The sequence below is a fragment of the Schistocerca americana genome, chromosome 3 (assembly GCF_021461395.2).
Source record: "Schistocerca americana isolate TAMUIC-IGC-003095 chromosome 3, iqSchAmer2.1, whole genome shotgun sequence".
Taxonomy (NCBI): Eukaryota; Metazoa; Arthropoda; class Insecta; order Orthoptera; family Acrididae; genus Schistocerca; species Schistocerca americana.
In genome coordinates, this window is record NC_060121.1 from 768,094,012 (window position 1) to 768,104,906 (window position 10,895).

General features: G+C 39.8%; 1 non-coding gene across 1 annotated transcript; it reads left to right on the forward strand.

Moving 5' to 3' along the window:
• The first annotated feature begins 1,240 nt into the window (after positions 1-1,240).
• On the forward strand, positions 1,241-1,314 carry Trnat-ugu. Its single transcript has one exon. It is a non-coding gene; the product is annotated as a tRNA-Thr (tRNA).
• Positions 1,315-10,895: the final 9,581 nt, after the last annotated feature.

A 10,895-nucleotide genomic window follows, 5' to 3' on the forward strand; every position in this document is an offset into this window, starting at 1 on the left:
TGTTGAGCCATTGCTACCAGTACGGAGTAAAAGACCAGTATCACCTCTGTTAGGTATTAACTACGGTACTGGAATAATATCCTTATGAATCCCATTCATCACTATTCAGAAATAACATACATCCAGGTTCACTAGGAAACGAGTATTTCTTTTCTCTTTCGGTAGCTGCACAGTTATTACACGGATGCTGATATATTAATCAGCCGGCCGGAGTGGATGCGCAGTTCTAGGCGCTACAGTCTGGAAACGAGCGACCGCTACGGTCCCAGGTTCGAATACTGCCTCGGGCATGGATGTGTGTGATGTCCTTAGGTTAGTTAGGTTTAATTAGTTCTAAGTTCTAGGCGACTGATGCCCTCAGAAGTTAAGTCGCATAGTGCTCAGAGCCATTTGAACCATTTGATATACTAATCTGATATGTGCCATTGAATGTGCAGCAGTATAAAGGTGACAATTATTGAACTATATGAAAAAGGCGTAAATTAGTTACAAACTATGGCGAACACCCATTTTATTCAACATGTAAACGTCACTACAGATGAAACTTCCTGGCAGATTAAAACCGTGTGCCGGACCGAAACTCGAACTCGGGGCCTTTGCGTTTCGCAGGCAAGTGTTCTACCATCTGAGCTACCCAAGAACCTCTCACCAGCCGTCCTCACAGCCGTACTTCCGCCAGTACCTCTTCTCCTACCTTCCAAACATTACAGAAACTCTCCTGCGAAACTTGCAGAACTAGCACTCCTCCACGCTGTGGCAAAGCCATGTCTTCGCAATATCCCTTCTTCCAGAAGTGCTAGTTCTTTAAGTATCACAGGAGAGCTTTTGTGAAGTTTGGAAGGTAGGAGATGAGGTAATGCTGGAAGTAAGGCTGTGAGGAAGGGTCATGAGTCGTGCTTGGATAGCTCATACGGTAAAGCAATTGTCCACGCAAGGCAAGGGTTCCTAGTTCGAGTTTCGGTCCACCAAACGGTTTTAATCTGCCAGGAAGTTTCACGTCAGCGCACACTCCGCTGCAGACTGAAAATTTCGGTTTGGTCATTGCAGATATTCGGATTTAGGTTATGAATGATGACTAACTGACAACCTCAGCTGCCGACAGGTGTTGTTGATATACCTCGATGTGGACAGCTGAAAATGTGTGCCCCGACCGGGACTCGAACCCGGGATCTCCTGCTTACATGGCAGTCGCACCATTCATCTGTGTCCTCGGTGGCTCAGATGGCGCCATTCATCTGTGTCCTCGGTGGCTCAGATGGATAGAGCGCCTGCCATGTAAGCAGGAGATCCCGGGTTCGAGTCCCGGTCGGGGCACACATTTTCAGCTGTCCACATCGAGGTATATCAACAACACCTGTCGGCAGCTGAGGTTGTCAGTTAGTCATCACTTATTCCAGGGAAAAGCTGCACGGTCATGAACAGTAACTGTTCTTTCGCAAGGGATAAGTCCCTGCAGTCGCGCCATTCATCTGTGTCCTCGGTGGCTCAGATGGATATAGCGTCTGCCATGTAAGCAGGAGATCCCGGGTTCGAGTCCCAGTCGAGGCACACATTTTCAGCTGTCCACATCGAGGTATATCAACAACACCTGTCGGCAGCTGAGGTTGTCAGTTAGTCATCATTTATTCCAGGGAAAAACTGCACGGCCATCAACAGTAACTGTTCTTTCGAGAACAAGTTACTGTCTTCGTATATTTAGGTTATCACATGTTCGATATTCCTGCCATCATTGACGGTGATGTGGCGAAGACGAGTAGCGAAATTCTGTATAAAGCCCTGAAGTACTGGACCATTGATGCTGTCGATGACGTCATGAATTGCCGTTTTTAGCTTAGCAATATGTCCTTAATACAGCCCCATAAAAAGGACTCTGTAGGGAAGCAGCCTACTCACGCTGTAGTAAATTGACATCTGTTTCCATTGTGTGCCAGCCAGTCTGCTGTAACTAGCTCTGACATCATAAATGTTGCGCAATAACTTAAAAATCAAGCAAATGACCTAAAACTTTTCTAGCATCTCAGGAATAATACTAAGTTAATGTGTGTTAAATATCAGCTCGATAACTTCAGCCATTCTCGAAATTTGGACGTTTTTCTGAAAAAATCATTGGCGCAACAGAAAAGAGCTAGAGACTTCAAAATTTATATTTAGATTCATCTTTCATAATGATTTAATAAAAACAGTACTTTGGATTTCACAAATTAAGATTTTAGTGGAAATTCATGATTTTCTGGTTTTCATCTCAAAACTGAAGGAAGCAAGATAGATTAAGTAGGCTAATAAATAAGGCTAGGATGCTTAGATTTAAATAGGTTGGAGGTCCGCTATGACTATGAAGATGTGTAAAGTTTCTTTTGAATACCTATAAAATTATAACGATAGCGGATCTCAAAAGGGCCAGTTCAGAGCTCATCTACTGCGTGCAGTGTAATTTAATTAATTCTCTCGCCCAAAATATTTAACTTAGCCACGTTAAAATTTTATTATCAATTCTTACCTGCGTGCTGAATGCACGTTTAAATTAAGAGCTTCTTTGGCCATCAGCAAAAGAAGCTATAAATTATTATGTAACTTGAAGTGGTGCGTTACTAGTCCAGCGGCTAGTCGGGAGAGCCGAAAAGATCAGGCGTTCCCTTAGTCGTCCGCACCGCGGCTTTATATATAAGAACGCTCTGCGAGGAAGCAAGGCCCCAGTTCTCTCCAGACGCTGAATGACACGCCATCTGTGTCGGTAGTCGCGTCGCATCTGTGTATCTGCTACAAACAGCCTCGGGTGCCGTATTAAGTTACTAGAGATACGCGGAACCATGAAAACATTTCATGTGAAGTGTTAATTCTGGAATGATTTTCATTATCTAGCTTCAGTTTGCGTATTGTCGTATTTTCAAGTGCCGTCGCGGGACAGACATTCTACCAAATATTTAGCGTGGCGTTTGATGAAATATTTTCATCGAATTATGGCGAGCATTCTTTTTAACATTTAATTCGGACATTTATAGTTGCATCAGCGCATTAGACTCTGAACTGCTCTGTTAGTTACGTTGTAGGGATACTTGTGTTTTTTATCAGTGAATTTCAGAATATACTCAACTATTTTGGAAAACCGTTTTTGATTAGAAATCCCGGACAATCTCCTAATTCCTCAGAGCTATAAGCTGCAGCTATAATAACATTCTCAGATAAAGTGGGCACTAGGATCTCTAATTACTGGTTCCATGTTTTATTAAATCACTTTCTGGGTGCCAAAAAGTAAATAGAGCGCCAGTGTTGAGAACGGCGAAAGACAGCATTAACAACATTCTAAAAGCCAGAAACTGATACAACTTGCAAGTGTCAATATCCAGCAATTAATTAGTTTATTTTCTACAAACTTATTCGCCGTCCCAGGATATGGTGCATCGGCCGGGAAATCAACTAAGTGAAAGTGATTTTTAACTATTCGGATTCGCGAGTGAAATGCGACACGCAACTGAGTATAGAACAGTGAGTGTGTTACGTGTGCATGTGGACGACGCAATTGGATTAACAACGCATCTGGATTAACGGAGCTGGCACTGAGTTTAGCGGTGCTGCCGGCATCGCAAGAAGCCAGTCTCGCCGCACCGCAGTCGTCCGCTGGAGCAGCCGGCGCAGCGCCTGCAATTGCGGGCCACGCAAACACACAACAGCCGTCGGAGAGCCGTCTGCAGTTCAACGTGCCATGTCGCATCAGGAATCCTGGTACGCCGCGCCGGCAACGCCATACGTCGTGCAGAAGGAACTAAATTAAGTGAAAAGCTGTTAAAAATTTTACTAACCTGCACTAAAAGACTGTCGGCGATGGAACCGTCAAAAGAAGCTGAGGTTAAACTTAAATCAGAACCTATGTCTGTTGAGGGAACTATAAATCCAGACAACGGTTCAAGTGTAAATATGCATGAGAGTAGTAAGGTTAAAGTGAAATATGAAGTATTGTCTCCTGACAGTAGTGTGCGAAGGGCCAATGATTCAATAATAGAGACCCCTGTAGTAAAGCGGAAAGTAGAAATGGTAAATTTATTGGATGATAGTTTCTCTGATGAATTAAAAACGAAACAGTCATCAGAGATGGTAGAGTTTAAGAAGGAGAAGTTAGAGATGACTAATCAATCAGAAGTTTCATTTAATTTTGATGATTCGGGTATTGGAGCTAGTTTTTTGTCACCTGAGTGTGATAAAAAGCCAGACAGTGAGCAACCCAAAGATGCTGGGGTTGTTGATCTAAATGTTATATTACAAGCAATAGCTGCCAGTCAAACAAATTTTAATATGCGGTTTGAGGCAATGGACAATAAGTTAGAATCCAATAATGCTGAATTAAAGTCTGAAATAAGTGAACAGGTCAAAAGCAGTAATGCTGAATTAAAGTCTGAAATTATGGCCAGCCAAACTAATTTTAATAAACGATTGGAGGTAATGGACGATACCTTCAAGGCTGGTTGCAATAAGTTGAAAGAGGATCTAGACAGTTTGAATTATAAAATTGATTACAATCATGAGGATATTAAGAAAAAGGTTGCTCAACAGTTTTCTGAAATGTATAAAACAGTTAAATCCGAAGTTGCTGAGGTTCGCAAAGACTTCCAAATGGAAGATGCGAAGCTGGAGCACAAGTTAACAGAAAAGATCGAGGCGGAATCTGAACTGTGCTCAGATAGATTTAAAGATGTTAATATTAAAGTAAACATATGTCAAGCAGACGTAGATGCAATCAAAACTGATACTACTCATATTGTACAAAGAGTAGATAATGTTGAAATGAGAGTGGAAAATATAAGTACTAACATTGCTAACATTGAGAGTAAAGTAGCTTCAGTAACTTCTGGTAATGGTAATGTACAACAAGTTGTAGCTGCAAACGCCGCTTTTATCGGGTGTCGGCAGTTCTTGCGGTTCGATCCAGATAAAAATATCCGTCCGCTAGATTTCTGGAACGATTTTGAAGATGTGATTCCACCAACTTGGTCTGAACGAGAGAAAATCTCGTTTATTAGAAGCCATTTAGCAGGTGACGCCATGCGTTGGTCAGCTGATGTTATGTTGAAGTGTAAAACATTAGCGGAGTTTAAAACAGCTTTCATTAATGAGTATTGGTCTAGCAATAAGCAAAATGAAGTGTTGAGAGAATTTTGGAGTGGAAAACGCTTCAATGCAGGCAAGGAATCAATTAAAGAGTTTGCTAGGTCATGGATTTCACGGTTGTCACATCTGGCGGAAAAGCTGAAACCTGAAATGATAATACTAGGTCTTGAAGCCAAACTGCCATGGTATTGGCAAACGAGAATTATATCTGCCCCTAGAGACAATCTGGATCGTTTCATTGAGTATTTGGAACGTGTAGAACGTGTTGCTGCCAATTAGGAGCAAGCACGTAATAACCGAAATGCCAATAATAATAATAGTAGTAATTTTAGGAACGAGCAAAATGGTAATGTAAACATCAGAACAGTAGGTGTTCGTCATCCTAAGAGAGGTAGGATTTGGGGAAATAATTATCAGAAAGAACAATGGCATCCAAGGGATAATAATTTTGTTCCAAACAGAAATATGCATGTAAACAACAGTACGGAAAGCAATGCTATGCCAGTTAACTATAATGAAAATAAAGGAAACAGCAGTAGGCCGAGGCAGGAAAACTAGTTCCCGTCTATGAGGACACTGGCGCTCACCAGGCGGTTACTTTTCCTATGCCAGTAGTTAAGGGAATTGGTAAGACAGATCAGAATACTCAAACTGAACAGGTGGATGAAGTGTCGGTAGCATCTAAGGATACAACAGAAATATTAGATCACTCACAGTATTTGATAGATACCGTGTTAGAGACGCTTTCTAAGTGGGAAGAGAAAGAGAAGGCGCAGCAGTGTAATGATAGGGAAGAGCTACAAAATATTGAATTGTCAGGTGAAGAAGCAGATGAAATTCATGCTTATATTTACGATGAAGATGATGTGCTCTTATCTAAAGTGCCTGTGCAGGATGTTGATAATGTACTAATAGATTTAGGACAGGAGATAAGTGAGAATGTAGAGGGTAGCCTGTTGGGGGTCGATGAACCCAGTAGCTGTGACCAGTTGTCACTTGAGAAGGAAACCGACGATAATGGTGAAAGTGGTTTAGCTGTAACTAGTATTATGCCCGGTCTGGAGGCGCAGAATCGCTCAGACTACAGTAATTTGGGTCATGTTCAGCAAACTGAATGTAATGAAATCGTGCGGTGTTTCGATTTGAAATTAATAGATCGACTGGAAAAGGCAGCTGAAAATGTAATTCAGGAAACTCCTACACACTGTGACCTAAATATAATGAAGACAGATGTTGATCACTTTAGTTGGAGACAAAGCCAAAAGGAACTATTAGATGAATTTGAGGAACCACCTGTACAACCTAGAATAAGCCACCCTATAATAATAGTGAATATGTTGGGTATCAATGTACGTTGTCTCTTAGACAGTGGACGTGAGGTGAGTGCGATATCTCAGTCCTTCTTTGATGCATTACCTGGTAAAGACAAGCTTACAGTAATGAGGGTATCAGGACTAAAAATAATTGGCGCTACTGGCAAGGTGTCAAAAACGGTAAAGGAAGAAGCTTTACTGCCCTTTAACATTAATGGTAATTTAATTGATCATCCATGTTTAATTGTAAACAATCTCAGTATTGAGGTTTCAATTGGCATAGATTTCTTGTCAAAATATCAGAGTGTTGTTGACTTTGAAAAAAGCCAGTTAAGAATGGTCTTGCCAATAACCGGAGTAATTATAGTACCTTTTAGTGATAAACATGTAGTAACTGATAATGAAACTTGGGAGCTGCCTATACGAGTTCTGAAAAATAGGAGGTATTGGGACGAAGGTGTTAATCTTAGTACAAGTAAGCTGAACACAAAAGAAGAAGAAGCAATTATTTTGGACAAAATAGAAGGTAAATTGCAGGAAATCGATAGGATTTCAGACAATCAAAAGGAAGAACTGGGACAGGTTCTAAAAAGGCATCATAAAGTATTTTCAGATCGCTGTGGCGTGGTCAAAGGTTATGAATGAATGCTGTAGGGAGGAGGTTGTTCTGTAACCTCTACACAGTGTGGCAGCTGTGCAGTCCCAGCTGTGTGAGATCTTCTTTCCTTTTCAGGTCTCACTCACTCTTCATCTTTTCTATCCACCTAAAATTTCTAACTCTTCTTTACAGCATTAAACCAATGAATGCTGTAGGGAGGAGGTTGTTCTGTAACCTCTACACAGTGTGGCAGCTGTGCAGTCCCAGCTGTGTGAGATCTTCTTTCCCATTTCAGATCTCACTCATTCTTCCTCTTTCCCGTCCTCAAAAATTTCGACCTCTTCTTTCATACTAAAATTTTCCGTTATGGTTATCTTTACAGCATTAAGCTAATGAATGCTATAGGGAGGAGGTTGTTCTGTAACCTCTACACAGTGTGGCAGCTGTGCAGTCCCAGCTGTGTGAGATCTTCTTTCCATTTCAGGTCTCACTCATTCTTCCTCTTTCCTGTCCTCAAAAATTTCGACCTCTTCTTTCCAGACATGAAAATTTTCTGTCATGGCTATCAAGCCATGAGTTATGTAACCATTCTATCTACCGATTAGTGAAGAAAAATACCTAATGTGACAAACCTCATAGTGACAAACAATAGAGAAGTATGACGTAATTAAGATACAAATGTATTTGAGTAACAATTATGTATAGTACCCTGGTAATATAGTAAGTACAATGTGTTGTTTTATTGGAAATGGTCCACCAACAGTAATTTAAAAAGATATATGAATTCATGTACAAGCAGGATCTGAAGTGGTAGTGAAACCTAGTGTATGCATTAGAGCTAACTAATAAATAGTAAGAAAGAGATTGCTTAGTGTTATGAAAAATATGCAGATAAGTTGTTAGGATGAACTCACCTTGTGTAGCAAGGAAAGGCAGTGTAATAGAATTGAGCAGTGTTTGTGGTTGAGACGTGAAGGACACGTCCCTGAAGTATTTATAAGGTTGGAGCTGGCCATTATTTTAGTGTAGTGTGTGACAGGATACACCTACACGTATTGAGGTTATGAGTTGGAGGCGTGAATGCGACCATAGGTACCCTTATGTTAGATGAGACAGAGCAGCTCATGGTGTCCTATAGGTTTAAGGAATTTAGCATTACGCTCGTCCATAATTACTTGATGCACTTTAGTGGTAGGTCTGAGAGAGACTACCTGAGGTTTCAGCGTCCGATCGAGTGGAAATGGATTGCCACGTGAGCAAACTAATCAGCTGCAAGACACTATGAATACGAAATAAATGTGCTATCCTATGCTTTAAATATTAATAGAGTGAGTGTTAAATAAGTACATACACTAGCAAAATAAATAAATAACATACTGAGACGTGAAACATTATTTTAGCTCAGCATAAATACACTTCTAAGTAAGTAAGTACCTAATTGCAGATGTGGGACTGACAACAGCAGAGGACCAATAAGTGGATTTTGTAGTCAACTAAACGTAGTGTGTTTTGAACACTCAGAACTGTACTATTACCAAAAGTTACTCACATGTACAAAGAAGCTGAGAAGACAACCACTAATCAAATATACTCATACTATCTCTAAGAATAAGGTAATCAAAGATGAGTGAGTTAAGTAAATAAAATGCAGATTTGTCAGGAATGTACCGAGCATTGGTTCAGTGTTCCGGCCCAGAACTAATAAATTCAGATTAAATAGGATTTATGATTATATGCCTTGAGCATAAAATTTTCTCTTGTAAGTGACTAACGGCGTTTTGAGCCAATTGTTAACCGATTTTATGACAGTTAAGTAATCGTAAGAGTAGAATTGAAAAAATTCTGTTAACTTTGTTCCAGTAACATACTGAAGGATAAAATGTGTATATCCCCATTTCATTGTGACCCACCCTTAGATGTTAGGTGAACAGAGTCTGAGGCACTCTTTTTGTTTGTTCCACAGGACAAACCACATAATGGCAGCCTGGTAGCTGCGTGAAAGCGTGGAGTGATTTGGACACAACTCACAGTGACCCCTCCCCTTTCCCCCATGTAATTTAGAGAGAACGTGAAGGACGCACACCATAGCAACTTCCCCACCTCTACCCTTGTGAATGGAAGTGTAGGACGCCAGCCAAAGCGGCTATAACCACGTGTGTAAAAATTATTTGTGAACTTTTCTTTCAGGTTTAGAAAAGACTGCTAAGAAATATTCATCTGTTTATGTATCATGTTATTTTCTTTGAATTTGTGTATGTAAAAATGTATTTAATGTATTTAATGGATCTAAGATTTTCATAATTTTTCAATTTGTATGTGTTTGTTTGCCTAAGGCAATATGTATGCCAAAATATTTCATTGACTTTGCTTAAAATTTTGAGTAATGACATTGTTTAAAAGGCAGTGAACATGCCTACAATTTAAATAATTAATGTAGGTAATCAGTTTTCTTTAAGGTTTCTACAGGTTTATATATCAATTTTGATTTTCATAGGGAGTTAAACTGTACTCTTGCTTCCAGTTTTGTAATTAAATTTTTTTTTCATTCATTAACATTCATAAACAAAAAAAAATTTAAGTAGAGGGTGATGTAGGGAAGCAGCCTACTCACGCTGTAGTAAATTCACATCTGTTTCCATTGTGTGCCAGCCAGTCTGCTGCAACTAGCTCTGACATCATAAATGTTGCGCAATAACTTAAAAATCAAGCAAATGACCTAAAACTTTTCTAGCATGTCAGGAATAATACTAAATTAATGTGTGTTAAATATCAGCTCGATAACTTCAGCCATTCTCGAAATTTGGACGTTTTTCTGAAAAAAATCATTGGCGCAACAGAAAAGAGCTAGAGACTTCAAAATTTAAATTTAGATTCATCTTTCATAATGATTTAATAAAAACAGTACTTTGGATTTCACAAATTAAGATTTTAGTGGAAATTCATGATTTTCTGGTTTTCATCTCAAAACTGAAGGAAGCAAGATAGATTAAGTAGGCTAATAAATAAGGCTAGGATGTTTAGATTTAAATGGGTTGGAGGTCCGCTATGACTATGAAGATGTGTAAAGTTTCTTTTGAATACCTATAAAATTATAACGATAGCGGATCTCAAAAGGGCCAGTTCAGAGCTCATCTACTGCGTGCAGTGTAATTTAATTAATTCTCTCACCCAAAGTATTTAACTTAGCCACGTCAAAATATTATTATCAATACTTACCAGCGTGCTGAATGCACGTTTAAATTAAGAGCTTCTTCGGCCATCAGCAAAAGAAGCTATAAATTATTATGTAACTTGAAGTGGTGCGTTACTAGCCCAGCGGCTAGTCGGGAGAGCCGAAAAGATCAGGCGTTCCCTTAGTCGTCCGCACCGCGGCTTTATATATAAGAACGCTCCGCGAGGAAGCAAGGCCCCAGTTCTCTCCAGACGCTGAATGACACGCCATCTGTGTCGGTAGTCGCGTCGCATCTGTGTATCTGCTACAAACAGCCTCGGGTGCCGTATTAAGTTACTAGAGATACGCGGAACCATGAAAACATTTCATGTGAAGTGTTAATTCTGGAATGATTTTCATTATCTAGCTTCAGTTTGCGTACTGTCGTATTTTCAAGTGCCGTCGCGGGACAGACATTCTACCAAATATTTACCGTGGCGTTTGATGAAATATTTTCATCAAATTATGGCGAGCATTCTTTTTAACATTTAATTCGGACATTTATAGTTGCATCAGCGCATTAGACTCTGAACTGCTCTGTTAGTTACGTTGTAGGGATACTTGTGTTTTTTATCAGTGAATTTCAGAATATACTCAACTATTTTGGAAAACCGTTTTTGATTAGAAATCCCGGACAATCTCCTAATTCCTCAGAGCTATAAGCTGCAGCTAT